We start from the raw sequence: 19854 nt of genomic DNA, 5'->3' as shown, positions 1-19854 counted from the left end.
GACCAATTTATAGGGCACTTAAGGGCAAAAATCCAGTATTGTACTTACTGCACTTATTGAACTCATATGAAATTAAGCTTTCCCGATTTCACGATCATGAAAATCTTTCGGGACTGTCCTGGAAAATGTCGATCCCGGTCCCTTTATTGAGAAAACATACATCAGAGTGTACATTGGAGTGTCTGGCATCCTATCCTAATGACGCTTCAATTTTATTTAGACCTCAAAATGTAGTACTGCAATTTTTAATTCAAGGATAGAGTTCAAGGGTTCAATGTCTCAGATACCGGCGCCAGATAAGTAGAATATTTGTTACTGATCACAAAATGCATACAAGTTGCATCAGAATTAAGGAATATTTTAAATAATTTGTTAAATATAGTAACTTAGTCATCAACCTAAATTCCCTAAAATTTTCTACTTCAACAATACATTTCAGAGTTCCACACTCATTCATCAATATTCAAATTTATTGCATCAAGACATCAATGCCTTCAATAATTAATCAACTAATTAATATTTCTCAGAATGCACGCTTTGGGAGGAATAACACAACAAAATTTGATTCCAGAATTTCTGAATTAATTTTAACGGGTTAAACGTCTCTAAATTGTTGAATAAATCATGAAGGAAAAACAAGTCTAAAAGATATTTTATGAGTTCAATGCCATATCTTATAAAAAAATAAGTCTGAGTTGTGTCTCGGCAGAAAGTAAAAGCCTCTATAATCTAGTATTTACTTTATCCGATATATTTGGTATCTAGAGTACTAAAATGGGAGCTTAAAGCTTATTCAAAGGTATTTGTAGGGAAGGGAATGTTCGGAAATTTTGGAACACTGGAAATAGCTTTTTCAGGACCTTCTTAATCACTGGAACGCTTTGCCTACTTTGTAGCAAAATTGTAAATTTTCCCCTGCTTCCACTAAACGTTACGTAATTTACGAACATACCCAAAAATGCATCCAATTTAGAGAATTACAATTCACATCTCATCATAGCTTAGTGGATTTTCTAAATGCGCTTTAAATCAAATTTAATCTCAAATTTTAATCTTGTCGCTCGCTTTTAGTTTTACATCGAAATGAATATTATTATTTTTCCTGTTAGTTTTATAATCCGGAAGAATAAAAATCATTTTATTTTATTTATTTCTCTTCCATTCTCATGCCTGCGAGTATTTTTGTTAAAGTTCAACATCCTTTTTGTAATGTTTCTCGTAGGGAAATGATTTTTTTATTTTATTTTATTTCTTTTGTTTATTTTATTTTTTGAAACATCCAATTTAAGTAATAATAAATCTGAATAGCTCAACGTGTTTGCTGGGGCACAGCTGAGACATTGTGTTAACAGTAAGATACAATGTTGCCCTGACGGCACCATGACTGCGGATTTAGACAAGATTATGACCATTTTACTGCAAAAAATGCAATTTTCCGCATTATGTCGCTCAAAAATGTTTAGTCAGGTACGACGTCTAACGTTTACAGTCTAAAAGATGCTTTGAGTGCCTGTCCAATTCGATAGCTGCCTAATATCTTAGCTTCAACATTATACAACCTTTAAATGCTTCAATTTAATTCCTCTTTAAACAAATCTCATTAAATTTTTCCAAGAACAAAGTCTTTGCTCATTAAAATTGGCAACATTTACCTCCTGCACACTTACTTAATCAAGAATTATGGTAGGAAGAATCCTCAAAGTATTTTAATTGTTTACATTTAATTTTTTTTTCTATCTTAAAGCTAAAGCTTAAATAGAAAATTTGAATATTTAAATTATTTCTCTTGATGATTTTTTTTTTGTGTGTTTACATTAAAATGATTGAGGAAATTTTTTCAAAATTGTAGCAATTATTAAAAGCTAAGAAGTGGATGTTTGACTTTTAGGACAATTTGTATCAACGGGACTATGACGTACTTTAGAAGCTTATTCTATGAGCAACACAAATATAGAAGATTCCGTCAAGAAACAGAAAAGAGACTCCACTAAGCTATGGGACTTAAAACCTTCAAAGTTTCGTAGCGGAGCCTTCTTCATGTGTGTCTTTCAGATTCAGGGGTTTTTTGGAAATGAACTCAATTTTTGAAAAAAATCTTCAATTTGCCCGAGATTTTCGTAACAAAAATCTTAAAACCCCTTTAAATTCTTGTGATCCACACACAAACCCACTCCTCTGCTCCGTTTCCACTGATGTACTTGATTAAAAATATGTCAGAAAAATATTTGTCGATTTTCCAATCATTTCGTAATAGTTACACATTTACTATGAGTATATACCGATCAGCACAAAATTATTAATTGCAGTCAAGTCACTGACATTTGACGTCCAATAAGCAATTTACTCTAACAGACATAGATCATGCTTTCGTGTTACAAAAATACCACTACGGTACCTAATAGCGGTCTCATTGCCAGTTTGGATTTCATGTTACATACTTACTTACTTTTTTGGTCGTGCAGATCAAATGTGATCTATGCCCTCCCCAAGATTACACCAAAAGCTGGCTCTTTCATTGGCATCCATCTGCCAATCATCAATATCAGGTTTTCTATGATCTTCCACGAGCTATTTTACCATCCAGAAAATTGGATGAGGTTTCATGTTAATTGCCATTGAAACTGTCACTTGGATACCATGCAGCCGTCATTTTGCTGTCATGAAGATTGGATATGACCGGTTATTAAATCGAAATTTTTATTAATAAACTCTTTTCATAGACTTTCAGCATTTTTTAAAAACAATATTTGTCATTCAAAAAATCTCAAAAAAATATTAATAAAAAATTGTTCATGTTAAAAAATTCAATTTAACTCAAAAGTTTTGTATTCATGGATATTTCCTCTCGAAAATATTTACTTTTAATACATAACAACGCTAAATTAAACTGACGCATGGAAATGCTCTTTATTTATGAAATTTCCATAAAAAATTGCAATTCAGTTGTAAAAATGAACTCTTTTTTTTCGCTGCATTAATCCAAGAACTCGAGTGTTAAAAATGTGCATAAATTTTCGTATCCAAAAAATGTCTCAATTCAGTTCCAATCGTTGATGCAGAATGATAATTTTAATGAATGTTATCCAATTATAATGATAAAATAATTTCATTGTGGCATAAATTTTTGTGCATCTCATGAATACATTTTGTGATGCTGCTGAAAAACATATTAATAATTCATTTGAGCATATTCACAAAATTTTGTTGATTAGGCACGTTTTAATAGATATTGAATGGTTTATTGAGGGGGGACTAATCAAATGCTGATGAGTAAAGCATGACATGTGGAAATGATATTTGATAACTTGTAACATTTATTGAATGCTTAGGTTGAGATTTGTGTTATGGATTTGCGGTAGATTTGTTTGATTATTCGGATGAATTACATTTTTAAGGTCTAGTAATTTCGGTTGTGCAATGAAAAATATTTTATGCTGCGGTGTTACAAACATTTTGAATTATTTTTGATATTGATGACGACAGAGGAGAATCAAGACTTTTTGAGGGCGGTTGGTTTTGAAATTTTTCGTAAAGATCGTCAACACATTTAGGAGATTAAAAGTAGTTAAGGATTTTTATCTCGAAAACTTCCAAGCAAATTGAAGAGTTGTGTCCAAAAAAGATGGGTTGATCCCCCAAAAGCCTCCTGTATTTCGATTCCTACAAATTGAGTATTGAGATTGAGAAATGTCATTTTAAATGCATACTGTTTACAACCTCTTATAAATGGAACATAATAATTTTCTCTGAGCGAAATGATTTAGTCCCTAAGACATTGTTATGTCGCAGCATTCACTACAAGTCCTGAAGGTTTCCATGATGCAAAATCAATGTTTTCTATAAAATCAAAGCTATTCAGATCATTGAGATCCAGAGCTGTGCTAGGCTATTGCACAACTACTTATGGTTTTACGAACGAGGTCACGATAAATCACTGAACTTAGAAGACCAATATATAATGCTTGAAGGGCCCAGTCTTATGAGCTAGAGGCACTACGATTAAAATCTGTTGTACCACACCCTTTAGACCTACAGTTTATAGTGGGATCTGAACCACTTGAAAGCTCACAGAAGACTTAAGTTTATAGTCGTATCAGAGCCACTTCTGATGCTAAACTTACGCTATAAATAGCATTTTCAACCTCCATCTGGTAGTAAAATCATGAACCAAAATTAGCACTCAGTTACAAAATTGTAAACTCCAACTCCCTACTCCTCCCTTCACCCCACCTCACCTAAAGCTTTAAATAATTTCCAAACGTTCTCTTAATGACTGTTCCCAACTCATTTTTATGGGAATATTGTGGATTTTTTGTGAATATTTGAGGGATATATTCATCCTGAATTATTAATCTACAGAGCTTTAATTAAAAATCATTTAATACCTGTAACTGCTTCCCAATTAAAAATTACTGCACCAAATCCTTTACTTCCGCCATCAAAATAAACACAAAATTTTATTTTTTTGAAAAGCCTTTCAATCCACAAATAGTTGTGCATGCATAATTCATAACAAAAACCTCATTATTCATTATAAAATACGTTGATAATATACATTATTTCCATTAACTTTAAGCTCAATTTAATGCACATGTGAACTGTTGAAAATAAAAAAAATATTATGAAAATTCAAAAAGCAATTTGGCAAATAGAGTTCCTCTTAAATTTCCATTATCAATCTTCCTGTATAGTCTTTTATTTCATCTACCAGCACATGCAACATACATACGATGAGTAGAATACAAAAAAAGTCATTTTTTTGCTTTGTAAATTCATTGCGTCATTTACATCATGATTTATACTACAAATAAAATTTTTCTCTTGCTCTTTTTCCTTCCTTTTTGGGTAACAAACTTTGTTTTTGGTTCTTTCATCGCTCGTGAACCGCAATTTTATAGCGGAACATTTGGCGGGATGCAAAATTTAATAAATGCTTGGGGACACGGTGCAAATACGTTTGTCCACATAAATCTGATTTAGTGTTCTAATCAAATGAAAGTCATAACAAGTGCAATTTTCATGCAGGTAATGTTTAAAGGCACATTTGGTATAAAAAGGTATGACATTGTTGTTTAGGGATGTATTAGGACTGTTCTGTGTGAAGTTTGTGAATATTCGGGGCTGAAAATATCGTGAAGATTTAGGAATTTTAATAAACAGCATGCGAATTGTATTTATAGATTGAATAAGCGTTCTCCTGCCTTTAAGTCAGCATTTCTGGGAATTTTATTTTAGTTTATTGACAAAAATTCTTGAGGGACAAAGAGGATGCTTTCTTGATACAGAAATACAACTAGGATACCTTAAATCGGTATATTTGTCTGTTAGGCAATGCCATGTAGGTTCTATAGGGGAAACCGAAGTTTGACTCTTAAGGTTACCAAATACCAAGTGCACACATTCTCGAGATATTTCCAGTTACCACTAAATGACGATAGTTTGTGATACAGCCAGCAACAGAGTCAGATGGAAGGCATTTTGTAGCAACTTAGGCTCCAAGTCGGAGCATGGTTCCAGTAAGTAAGTAAGTAAGTACTAAATGGCGACCGAGCCCTGTGCTGGGATATGTACTTAAAGATATTATTTGAAAGCCGATCCAAGCACTGCCTGAAGGATGTAGGCTTCATTAAAGCTCTTTTATCAACTACAAATGAAAGCCCCTTAAATCTGAAGCATATATGCAGTCCATATGAAACAGAGCCTTAAAAGCTCAGTGGGGGAGCTCAATGGGGTCATCTTCATTTGTATCACTCGGGTATAAGATATTCAAGTCCTATGGATGGCTCAATTCTTTAAAAAGCATTTAACAACCAGCTATCAAAATGTATGTAAAATTTACATAAATCCAGCTACAATCGCGATAAATTTTACTTCTTCCTTTGCTTTCTCATTTACAATTTCCATTACATAGATCATCTCTCCCACACTTATGTTATGGTAACAACAGCAGACACATGAATAAGGTGTAGGCAAAAAACAGCACTGACACAAGTCGTGCTAGGCTATATTAAAAATTATAATGCGTTGGGGGACGGTAAGAGTAGATGAAATGCCTCTAAAAAATATGCTTTAATAAATTATGGCTCACTTATATGAATCTCTATTCTTCCCATCCCTAGCAACATTCATTGTCGCTTTTTTTACAAGCTTCATACTGTAAACGATGTTACAAGATATTAAGTTATTTTCCATGTTGTTGTTCTCTCCTCTGTACTTTAGTGTTCCTACTTGTAATTTTCTATTGCTGTTTCGAGATTCTATGTACATAATTGAATTGACTTGCGTGTTGCTCATTTAAGAAGCTTTTCAAGATTTTGTTTTTTGGATAACACAAAAAATATACATTTTAATATAAAATGAGGCTGATTATCATGGCTTTATTGATAATGAAATATTTATGATGTGAGAATTAATTTTCTATTTAAGTGCTTTATTTTAATCTGAGTTTGACGGAAGATTAAGAAAGGTTGTGAATGTTCAGGTTTATCCTGAATAGTGCACTACGTTCTTAAGAGTATCGCTGGGTCGCCGTCCCTAACAGGCAAAACTTTCAAGAGGCATACTTTCAAGAGCATGATGATAATTAGTTCCTATTGATCCATTGTGAATCGTAGGGAGTTTCTGTCTAAATGGGCTACTTCTGCTAGTTTCTTGTGCTGTTCAAGAGCATGATCTACTTGAATATACTAGGAAATCATCCTAGCGAGCATGCTTTTAGCTTACTCTGCTCTTGAGAGCCTCTTCTTTGTCTATTTGGGAGTATTAACAGTAAGTCATGGTAAGTTGCTCTTGCAGCACCATTACAGTGAATTTCGACCCATTTTGCACCAAAAATGCTGATCACCGCATTGTGCAGCTCGGCTACATTTTTAGATAATCCACAATTGCAAACTACCCGCACCATTAACACCGAGAGATTAGTTAATTCCATAAATAATAAAACAGTTAACCCACTCTTAATGACCTGTATAAATCTACCCATAAAGAGCAATATTTACTCATAAAATGATACTCATCGAAGCATAATTTCCAAATCAATTTTCAATGATTATTCTGCTCGTTTAGACATGATAAATACAATCATATTCATAATGGCCAAAAATTTCTCTCCCAATTGTTGGCATAAAGAAATCTAATTTTTCATTTCGAGAAAAAGGAAATAAAAAGCAAACACAAAAATGGAACTTGTTCTGCTTAATTTCATACAGAACAAAATCCAAATATGAAATAGGAAACCAGAACGATACGAATGACCAGAAACAAAAAATAGTAGGAAGAACAAAAGTTTAGTTTTTTGTGGTAATAAAAATCTCGTTTTTCATATAATTTATATGATAAAAATATGCCATAAACGTAGATGATATTAGCTCATTCAATTATTCTTCTACGAATGCTGGTATTTTTTAGATGATGTGATAGTTTTAGTGAGCATTCTGACTAGATTTTCTTATAGATTGTTGCTTTTGAACAGATTTTGTGAACCACAGGATAGGTTTTCCTGAAGTCTAGGTTCGCACGAGTTTTTGATACTGAAATAGAGCCTTAGATCGGAATTGAGACCCAGACTTAAAGAGAACTCTTTGAAATCTTAATCTCGGTTTCAAGAACCCCTACCACAGCCACATCTAAAACGTTTTATGTTGGTTCTTTTGCTAGGAACCAAGCCCGTAAGCACACGACGTAAAAAAGCTAAAAATCTGACTCAGGACTTGATTCTTGGATTAGACCAGATTATATCGAATTCAGAGTCAAGCTGTCCTATTGCCGCATATTGAGGCTCATATGTGATTTCCGGGAGATGCATTCACTTACATATATTGCATTATGTTTAATATCAGACTTACATGTGCTTCAAATAAGGATCGACCAAGAATCCCTAGCTTGGATTTTGGATTCGAAGGATTACAGCTGTCGACTTTATCTCATATTACTTTCAAGACTGCATGTCTGCAATTTGAAACGAGTCCTAACATCAAAGCTTTCAATAAATGCGCCTCAGAAAATTCTAAACATCCAAACAATCCTACTCCTTCATAGCCCATGGCTAAGTGTAAAGCAAAGATTCCTCTTAACGGACGATGATGATGATGAAGAATGTAGAATAATTTTAGTTATGTTTGTTGAGAACTTTTCTTTTTTCCCCTTTTTTTCATCCAACAAACAAGCGTAAATCAAATTTAAGCATTTTTCGGTTCTCTCTCTCTCTTTTGTTGGAAATGCAACGAACCGATAGTAATTAAATAAAACCACATTTACATAAATTTCATGTAATTAAGATTTACTCCAGAATGAACAAAAGGAGGGTTATGTAATTTGATAATGAATAGAAAGAAAATAGGTTAATTTGTAGATAGATCAAATAGCCGAAAAAAAGAGTCAGGCTTATGAGTCTTCGGGCATTTGCTAATTAAATCAAACAATGGCTTGTTATTGTATGGATTATAGATGTTTGGGAATTAAGTTAGTGAATTGTTTATCATGCATTATTGGTTTGAGTAATTATGTATAGTTGTGGGATATTTAATAATGACATTTAACTATTAAGGGTAGAGTGGGTTGAGGAATGTTGAACGCAGCTGGGGGTAGGATGGAATGTGAAATTACTTCCGAGTGCTTTAATGTAGCTAACCGCATTTTGGGTCATAAAAAGGAGTCAAAATTCACTGTTATGTAACCATTGGGGCAACTTTGCTTCTTTTCGTTTATACGGCGACGGGACGGTGCCCTAGTGTACATGTTTTGCTATTCGGGATTATTTTCGATGAACGTCATTTGTTGTGCCAAGCGGTTGCCAGCGATAGAGCCAGTTTCAGACCCAAATTGAGGAAGTAAATGGATCACAATTGATGTTCGGCAAGCGAAGTAAGCAAGTACATCATTTGTTGTCAATTTCTTCTGAATAAAACAATCCGTCCAACACAATGCAGACGTTAGGACGCTGATACGTAGCCATGTTCATGGCAGAATTGCGGATACCTTGATTACTGATTAAAGCTCATTTTTACAGCGATAGATTAAATTTGCCATACCGTGCTGTTCTGCCATGACCAGCAAAACTTATTTATGACTAACCACATAACTAGAATTTGACTATGATCCTGTGGTAACATATAAATCATGTCCTTAACCGATTAATCAAATTATGCATAACAAATGCTAATCTAGACCTCAAAAGCCACAATCAACAAGAACAATAGACTCAAACTAGTCTCTAAAAATTTAAAAAGCCATAAATATTTTTATGATTCAAGGGTATATCCCAATAGAACAATAAAATTTTGTCTATAAAATATCATTCATCATAAAAATAAAAAAGTTTTTAATGCTTCCTCATTCTAAAGCTTCTTAAGATTTCAAAATGTGAAAAAGTCGTTTGGATAAGAACTGATGGAACTGCTCGAGCAGAAGCAGATGAATTCTAAAAATATCATCGAGAATAAATTTATTAATAAAAAGCAGAAGGCCTTCAGATTATTTGAATTGTTTATATTAAATTTAATGAGAAACATTCAACAGGTTTTTTACTCCTCGTTCGTTCTAGATATTATTATTTTTTTTGCAGCACTCTGTTGCTACTTGAATCAATATTACGAGAAAATAAATAACATGAATGTGAGGGAAAAAAAGTCCCCGATAAAAGTTTTTTTTTATTCATCGTTTCTCGCTTCTGTGTCTCTTGTTTCATTTGTACAAGTCGCTCGTCGCATCCTCACTGTTTTTTGTGTGATTTTCTAAACAAGAAGAGCAGTTAGGATAACAAGTTTTCAGCATATTTATTGAGAATATGTTATAAAGTTTATAGGATGTTATTATTGAAGCGTGTACGGAGCTTAATAATGGGTCCCTATACAGCACAAAGTAATCACTAGGACACCGCTACGGAGACATGAAGACTGCAAGATTTCAAGTAGTCCTGATGCCATTGTGACTGCTGATGTATACCCGAGTGAACAAAAATATGCTATAACTAGTTAATGTCCAGTTAATGTCCAGTACTAAAGTATTGTTGTCCACTCGGCAGCTACTCGTTTGTACGACGAATGATGCGGTATGCATTGTCATGTCAATTCTATGGAACCTTTGAGTCGACTTCTCAAAAATTCTTTAATATTAACAGAAATGTAGAACTGGTCCTAACCTAAAATGCTTTTCCAATCTCAAAACTTCATTGAATCTGAGCTTAAAATCAATTGAATTTATTGCGACTCTACCTGACTGCATTTAGTTTTAAAGACGAACCAGAACTCGAAGTCGACTCGCATTTCATATGGAAAAGTCCAACCATGTCAACCTGACTCCAAACACAATTTTGACAAAATTCGTTTCGACTTCAAGTTCTGCTTTTAACTCTGCATGGATTTTTATGAACTGCGCCTTATTCACAAACCTGAACTATCTTTTCTACTTGCCTCTATCTTCAACTCAGCACAGCTTTTCTGCCTTTTTTCCATTCCTTTATTTTAATGCCACAATATTGACTTTCATCCTTGAATCTCATTTTGTTGTAGGCAAGAAAAACAGAATGCAAAAGTATAAAGAAATTTAAAGGAAGAGATAATAACAAAGTCAATATTGATTTCAATTAGGGAATATAAATACTTAAGTGTACACAAAATATTTGCCTCTTAAATATAATTCCACAAACTTTTGTCGTTATTGTTGTTGTCGTCTCCTTACTTTAAGGACATAAAAAAAAAGTTGACGAAGTTAAAAGCTTTATGTTGTCTCAGTCAAATGACGCATAGGGGCTTTTTATATCTTCATACTTTAATGCCTTTACGCTTTGCTTTTTTTGTTTGGAGGCAAAACTGAAAGTATGTAGCTGCCTCATTTGAATTGATGGGAATTCCTTGTAAGAAAGTTTTTAGATTTTTTGTGCTTCTGTAAGAATTTATTGATTTCTTGGATTTTGGCTCTAGAGCATGTAAAATGTCATTCTGTTCATTATTTCTATAAGGCTACGGATTCAATTAGTAGCCGGATGAATAATATCCATTTTGAAGCGAATTATGGAAGGTTGTAAAGGATGGAGAAAGATGGAGCGAGACAATTCGGTTTTCACCCCTAAAAATAGATCGAAATCAGTCTTCAAGTATGTAGCCAAGGCTACTTCGCTACTTTCCGTTAATATGGTGACGTATCGGACTGCTGGTCAGGAACTAATCTTGAATTTTAATTCCCTTTGAATAATAATTTTGAATTTGAGTATTGAATCAACTCATCCATTTTGGGCTTGTTACACTTTTATTCAGAAATACTAAAGTTCAGCCAAGAACCACGGGTCTGCATTCTCTGTGTTTAAGATATGCAGTGCCTGCGTTTAAGACTTTCCAGGGGCGTTGAGTGACGAAGCTCGTCCTCTGCCTCGTTCAACATATTTCTGGCTATACTCTTGGTACTTTATTATTCGCCCAAGGCAGTAGTTCTGGATTTTTTGTCTGTAGACCTGCAGTATGATCGAAAAAAACTCAATTTCAGCTAAAAAATTATATAACTAATAAAGCAAAAATATTATAAACGACCTCATAAAAACTACACAAAAATCTGACAAAACCTCCTCAATGGGATGTATGCAATCTTGTGTTTTCTTCTAAATTAAAAACTTTTTTATATGTACGATGACTTTATAGCGTAGCATAAATCCTAACCACTTGGAATATTCTGTTTTTTTCACTCATTTTTATTGCTTACTTACGGAAAGAAAAACTTCTTTACTTTTCCTCCTCTTTACATACAATTGAGTATATGTGACATGAAACGTCTTCGCATGTGATGCATGAATAATAAAAAAAAACTTATCTCCATATTTCGAGTTAGACACACGAGACACACTCATTTCACTTTTAAATTGTCATTTACTTGTGATGATGATGATGTTTGCTGTTAGCGTAGCTGATCGTTAAAGAATAAGTGATAAAGATTTATTTGACGAGTCGCTGACGATTGGATTGAGAAATGAACAGGTACAAAAAAAAGGGTGAAAAAAATTCATAAAATATTTATTTTATTTTTTAAAGCGTAAGTGAACTTTATTCATCCTTTATTGTACATGTTCAAGTATAAATTTTTAAGCTTTTATGCTGAACCTTTTCAGGCTCTCAATTGAATTCGCTTGAAAATTTTATGAAAATTTAATGAATTCGTAAAATTTTTATGATTTTTATTTGATATTTGATGGATTATTACCAGAAGAAAATTGTGTAGCGAGGGTAACCGTTGGCTGGGGTGATAATTTTTATGAATATTGTTAAGACTTTAAGGTGACATGGAGATTTAGGAATTTTATAGCATTTTAATGAAGGTTGTGCAATAATATTTCAAAATTGATATTGCATGTGTTGTAAAGTTATAACTCATATAATAGGTAAATCCCTAAGAGGTTGTCGTAAGAATGGAAGGTGCTGCAAAATAGGCTGTGGCTAGTAGAAAGTGCAGCAAAATCTCATGTTAAAGGGTGCAGATGCAAAGTGTATGCACCCCGATGGGCGCCTGTCACCGGAGACAACGACCACCGTTTCGGCGCTGACCGGTAGTAACATGCCAACTCTGTGTCAGGATAGATTCGCATCTTTCTGTTAATACTGAAACGTATCGGTTTCCTAGTTAGCATTTTGTTCTGTTCTGGTATCCAAATAGCCATCTCGATTAATCGATTCAAAATCCGGCCTCAGTTTGGCGTGACTCTGACATAATGTACGATTTGAATCAAATCAGCACATTTGGCTCCAAGTCAGAGTCACTTCAGTCTGGAGCTTGATTTTCTGGCATCAATTCAAGTCAATTGTCTGCTTTTTTTTTTAATCGGGAATTGAAAAATGTTATCGCATTACTGGAAGTAGCTCACTTAACAAATAACAAGAAATTCTTCTAAAAATCCTTCAATAGGCTCCTTCAACCAAAAAAGCTCCTTCAGAAAATCGTTCAAATCGGATTCAGATGGATGTTCATAATTAATTCTTAATTTAGCCTTTGAATTAAGTTGATTCCGAGTGACACAAATGTAGAAGACTCCGTACAGCTTTCTGGTATCCAAATAGACTCGTTCATTAATAGAAGCCGCATATTTTCAGCAGCCATATGGTTGCTCCAAATGGTAGTTCTTTGGTTAATGTTCCGTGGCGCTGTATTCTTCATTTGTACAGCTCGGGGATGTTTACAAAAATATTTCACTTTCAAAACACGTTTTCAATTATTCAATGTCACCAATTAATCTTAAACAAAATCCATCATTAATTTCCAGTTACAAGGACATTCTACCTAAATTCACCTAAATTAATTACAATTTGATATTTTTTCATATATAAATCTACCGATAATCTAGACAAAAAAGCAGACCATTCAAAAACATTTTTGACGACCCTTTCTATATACACATTTATTAATATATATCCCCTTAGAACTCTCATCTCAATTTATTTCCTAATCAATATAATCTCTTGTATTTATTTGGCATTGAATTTTATTTTATTTTTCATCATAATGTATATCCCAGCATAGTAAAAATATGTGATTGACATTGTCGGAAGTAAAACGAGAAATAATAAAAATGGAATAAGGAACGGAAAAAATTTATTTAACGTAATCAGGGAAGATTTAGTAAACAAAAGCTTCCTTTTTATATCATCGAATATATGCGCACATCTCTCGTTTTTTGTTCACCTTTTTTCTGAGGCATCATCAGTGATTTACGATTATTGTGCCTCGAAATGTTTCGCTATCAAATAAAGCTCTATAGCTGTATACATACACATAGAATATTGGGATAGACATTCGTTTCATATATCAATACAATTCTGAGCACTCTCCCTACTCACATTGTATAGATGTTTGGGATTTGTTATGCTTTAATGGCGGAAGCACATTTTGATCCAATAAATATCTCACGTGTATATGTGTCTGTGAATAAACAGATAAAAGTTAATCGTAAGTCGAGGGATAAAGTTATTATACTTTTCAGGATGTTTTGTTAAAACATGGAAACTTGTTGAAGGGGGAAGATTTGAATAGAATTTCTCACGAATCGCTAACATGGTGGAGTGAGAGTCGATTTACATGAAATGACTTAAGAATAAATGTTTATGTTAAAGAGAAAATTCAATTATCAGCTATGGCATCAAGTGGGTGCTCTTGTAAAAATTGGATATTGTCAAATTTATTTTATTAAATTTTTTTATCACAACGAATATGAAGTGTAGCTGGTGAGATGTAACTTCCCACCAAAGTCTGAAATCCAGAAAAATGTATTGTAGTTGTACAATTCATAGTTGTACAATAGTCCCGAATGAAACAACGTGGCGAATAATATTTTTCGCCCTGAAAATGAGTCAAAATCAGCTGTCATAATGTCATCAGCATAGCATCGAGTCTTACCGTTAATACAGTGACATACCTGTGCCATAGGGAACATGCTGTGCTGTTCAGGGTATTCTCCATCAGAACAACTCAAATAAGAATAGATCCGATTCGTTTACGTCCAAAATTCATCATGATTAAGTCACATGAAGAGGCATTCATATAATGTTAGTGTATTTATTCATAATGGAACCCAGATAGAGTCCAAATGGCTGCCATATGGCATCAACGTGGAATCGGTTTCCATTTGGTGTTTATAACAGAATTTTAGCAGATTTTTTAAAGCTTTTTGGCAGAGACTTTAAAGCTCTATTGCAGAACCTTCTTCATTTGTATCACTTGAACCACAACCTCAACCTTAGCAAATTTCTCCAACATTTCTTCACCAACCCAAAGAAAAGTGGATGTTTGAGAGAAAAAATGTTTAAGAACCTTTTGCATACCTTAGATAAATATTCCAGATACAAACATATTTCCTTACACTTTTTATAAAGCAATCCTCATATGTATCCCACATGTACATATGATGAATATAGGAGGAATTATCATTTTTGAAATGTTTTTTATGTCTCATGTAATAATCCGTATTTGACCTAATTTTTTATGTCAATCATCAAAGGAAGAAGAATGATGATGAAGAGAAAAGCTGAATATCAGCATTTCTAATATTTTTTTTTCTCTGTCGTCTCTTATCTTATGCTCTTAATCTTCTCATCTTTTTGTCTCAATTTATATACAGAACAATAGAAAATTGATGCTATACTGCTTCCTGACTTGCTACTTTTCATTATTCATATTGTTTTTTGTGGAATATTTAAGATTAAAGATGAGCATCATTTTTTGAAGTATAAAACAATGAATGCACTCGATTGACACATATTTTAAGCTACTTTTGTCTGATGAAGCTTTAATATAAAGCTCAAGCATTAAACTTAGGACTAAATGACAGTCAAATTCAAAGTTGGATGAAGGAAAGAAACTTAGCAGGATGTCACTTGGATCTAAAATTACTGCCGCCTCATCGTCGTGAGGACAATGTTTCGATCTGTGCCGATCAATTTCTATTAGGGATTCCCGATGCATGGACTTCGAAGAATTCTCGAGATTGAGGTCAAATTCAGATCAAGACAAATCCGGGAAACCTCAATCTCGATGCTGTTTCAAGAACCCTCAATGTGTAATCCTAGATATTCACAAATCCTTTAACCATTGAGTAATCTTATGCTGCTCAAAATACACCAAAATTCATCCCCTAACCCCTTCACAAAATGTATCAATAACGAAAATATTTCTTTTTTCGATTATGCATTAGAAAAGTTCAATCTTCAGCAGCCATTTTTAATACCACTTCCATCTTAGTCAATTCACTTTTTTCATTCCCTTAGGATATTGTGATAAATTGAAAAAAAGCTTCTGTTCTATTTTTCCCCCTTTCACATTTCATATTCTAAGTAAAATAAGAAGCAACAGCAAAGAGAAAGCATGGCAAAAAATGTAACTTTTTCAATTTCAGAAATTGAAGTATTCTCTTCTATTGTATTCGTTGATGTTTATTTAAAATGAAAAGCATCTTCGTCTTCTGTCTATAGTCGCGATACCGAGTGATACAGTTGAGGACTAAATGGATGCAGACTCTATTTGGCAGTCATATAGTCATTTTTAAATCACAAGTCGGGTTGTTGATTCGAAATTGTTGGAATTCAATCGAATTCAGTGTCAAGTCAGATTCTTCAGGGAATGTCTAAAGACAGCTTTAATATTCGAATCCTTCTGCCAGGTCGGGATATTAAGGAGTCTAGCATCCGTTTGAATACATCCAATACAGGAATTATTCGGTCTTCCTCGCGATCTCTTGCAACAATGAGTATACTTCCCCAAAATTTTGTGAGAAAACTCATGAGCATGCTCATTGTCTGTTCGGGTCTAAGTCTATCCATGACTATATCCTTCATAGGATTCTGATCAACCCCCTTTCCATTGGTGTCACTAGGAATTGTGTCTTCATTAAACGAATATTCTCATGTACATCTTAAAGTTTTCAATTTAAATCAGCATCTCTATCCTTAGGCTTTCTTCAAGTTCTTGTTAATCGTCTAATTTAAAATTTCTTTTCAACAAACTCTTCTCACTTAACGAAATAATTTTGATGAAAGCTTTCAGTTCTTCATCTTATTCAATTTTTTTATTCGTGTAATAAAAAAACAAGGAAAAAGAAAGAAAAAAGCCTGTAACTGAGAAGTGACAGAAGGGAGGAATTAAGTAGGTATAATGTGTACGAACAATGTGTCATGTCAACATGTGTAGTTGAAAATCATGCCGTGCATTTTTTATGAACACAATTTTTTAACTTTTTTATTTTGGGGAAAAAGATTGCCGTTGACGATAATATTGTTGAAAATTTTCTTTTTTGGTAAAGAATAGGCTGTTTGATGGAGATGTTAGAATGAGGACTAAAAATAAATTGAAATTTCAAGCACATTTTTGGGTGTCGATATGAAAAAAGATGTCGACAAATTTTGTGCTGAAATATTGGAAAATTCAATTTATGATTTTGATTGGCTGGATTGACTTAAGATTTTTCAAAATTATGGATTTTCTTTGTCCTTCTTAGGATTTTACCAAAGTCTCGAGTCGGCAAATTCTCGGAGCTGAGACCGAAATCGAGACCGAGACTGGAATTGAGACTAAAAGTGAAATTCTCTGGATCCCGAAGAGATCGGGAAGTTTTGGTCTATTAATCAGGAACCTTTAATATGGACTTTTATTTAGAGTGGATTAACAAGGAGTGCCTTCACTATCCCGACTAATTCAAACGAAGAAGGCTTTACCATCGAGCTTTTGAAGATCCATCAAAGCTATTTTATTAGCAATTGGGAGCCGTCCTTTTGACAGCCCTGTCACAGGGAGGCAAAATTTTTTGTCAATAATAGAGCTTCGGTGGAGCTTCAAAAGCTTCATAACGGAGCCTTTATCAACTGTGTTGCTCGGTTATGCCATTCAGTTTCCTTAAGAATATTAAATTGCAAAAAGACGTTTCAGCCATTTACATATTTAAAAGTAAGAAGTAACTCAAAATACAGCTACTTAATAGTATAAAGACACCTACCCGTTAACCTCGTCATACGTTTCCAGCTATACTTTTATCTATCCATATTCTTAAAGCATTTCAGATTGTACTTATCTTTAATTATCACTCAGTCATGCTTTGCATATTATGGCTTTATGACAACTATATAACTTGCTCACATCTTGTTTCTTTGTTAAAGCAATCAATGATATCATTTATGCTTCGTTATAAAGCAATGAATTTTCATATCATTTCACACGATATTAAACTTAGCAATAGCATAAATTTAAATGACTATAAAAAGCTCATTTTTTTCACCGTTTTCTTATTATACTCTATGGAACTTTTGTCATTCTTATACTTTTTTTATACTCGTTTTATTCCACTTGTTCCTCTTCCTATTCTTAGATAGAATAATAGATTGCTCCATCTTCTTCATTTTCGCTTTTAAAATAAAATTGAAAGACAATTTTTAGCGATATCGCATTTCCGTTCGCTACTTAAAATAAAAGAAGTGGTGGGAGTTTGAAAAAGTTTACATCTTTGAGATGAGAAAAAAAGAAGGAAAATTGTTATCGCGTATTAAGAAAAGATGGAAATGAGGAAAAAAGGCGAAATTAATTTTTTTGAATCCTTTTTCTATCGCTGCTGCTTTGAGAAGATGTAGGAAGAAGTTTGGAACATTTGGCTGACGTGAGTCGTTGTCCTGTGGGATTTTAGTGACTTCCTAAAGCACTTACTTTGATATTAAAATATAATATTCTAATGTAATCTTAAATGGTTAAAGTTAGAAGCTTATTCAGGAATATAAACCGATTTAATTAACAAAAAGGGATGAAGTGTTTCTGGTTTAGGCAGATGAATGCGTCTTCATGTTCCAAATCATCCCATCCTCTTCCGACTTTTCTCATCTCTTTATCCATATCGCGACTTGATACGACATTCCCGAGCAGCATAGCGTGTTTGCTAGGGCATCTATACGCCGCCATATTAACGGTAAGACGCGAAGTTGTCCTGACGACACCTTAACGCCTTAACGTGGTTAACAGCATCATGCTACTCGGAATTGCCAAGCAATAAAAAGCGAAAAAATAAGAAATTAAGTCTAAAATAATTTACAATTTAAAGATCTTGTCTTGCACGTACCACAACTTATTCTTGCACAATTCAACTTCCGTCCTTGACTTACAAGCTTTTACAACCAACTTTTTTATTCCTTTAGCGTGAAACAATGTCTAATTAATTTTTGCGACTTTACCATTAAGCGCATTTGCGTTTTATGTTAAAGTCGCAGTCAAATTTAATGTAATTGCAGAAACGTGTTTCCGATTGTTCTATTTTGATAAATAAACAGCACATAATAGTTGATGTGAACATGAATAAAAGTTTGTTAGTGGCATCATTGTTAATTTAACATGAATAAACACAAAATTACTGCACTGCATCATATTTGACTTACATTTTAAAAAAAGTTCTATAGAGTGAGCGATTCGTGATTTGAATATAAATGGTTTTATGCAGCATACCACATATGATGGAATGTTATGTTTTAATTGTAGAGGTCAAACTTATGTTTAATGGCTAGTGATAATAAAGGACTTTACAAGCAATTACGATGCTTGTTTAATGCTTTTCAGCTATTTCCTTCTTTTGTGTTGTTTACTCTTTTAATTTAGACATTTTGCTGTGATTTCCGAGTTCTATAGTGTGAGCGATCCGTGATTTGAATATAAATGCTTTTATGGAGCATACTACATGTGATGGAATGTTATGATTTAATTGTAGAGGTCAAGCTAGAGCTTAATGGCTAGTGATATTAAAGTTTTATGCCGTATTTAATTTTAGAGCATCATAAACGAAGGAAATAGCTTTGATATAAAATATCTGGAAATCTGTGTAAAATCCTTAAGATTCAATATTAGCCAAGTCTTTTAGTTGCCATCCCAACAAACTTTATGTCCTTAATCATTTAAACAAAGCTTTCTGGTCACATCAACTATTCAAATCATTTCCTGATCATCAAAACGTTTTCATTCCACAAAAGACTTTTGTCATTCAAAGTTAATGGCAAATCCAAATCCTCTTAACCGTCCAACAAGTCATCAAGAAGAATTTTTATTCACCATTTAATTCCGTTTAACACACAAAAAAAATCTCTCATTGTCGTTTTATTATCAGAAAAACATTTAATCTCATTAAAATCCTTTTTCCTACTGGTTGAATATGTATTTAATGACTTGTCATCTCTTTTCCACTCATTTTTCTTCTTCATTCCTGCAAATTATTTTATTCTCACTAATTTTTGTTATCAAATTATGAAATTTGCTCTGAAAACGATTCAATCCTTTTTTGTGCTCAATGGTAGTCGTTCATTTAATAAAATAAAAATTGCCAACGAATAAGTTTTAATTAAAATTAATTGAGTTTTCATCCAT

At 33.2% G+C, this 19854-nt stretch overlaps 1 protein-coding gene across 1 annotated transcript in view; it reads left to right on the top strand.

Annotated features, from left to right (window-relative positions):
- The window catches only part of LOC139097260 (monocarboxylate transporter 1-like), a 203102-nt gene that overhangs the window by 98260 nt on the left and 84988 nt on the right, over positions 1 to 19854 (top strand). The window lies entirely within an intron of this gene.

The sequence above is a fragment of the Chironomus tepperi genome, unplaced genomic scaffold (assembly GCF_022539635.2).
Source record: "Chironomus tepperi strain 1889 unplaced genomic scaffold, CSIRO-AGI_Ctep_v1 contig_418, whole genome shotgun sequence".
Lineage (NCBI taxonomy): Eukaryota > Metazoa > Arthropoda > Insecta > Diptera > Chironomidae > Chironomus > Chironomus tepperi.
The sequence above is the reverse complement of the archived record's forward strand: the minus strand, read 5'-3'. Positions and strand labels throughout refer to the sequence as shown.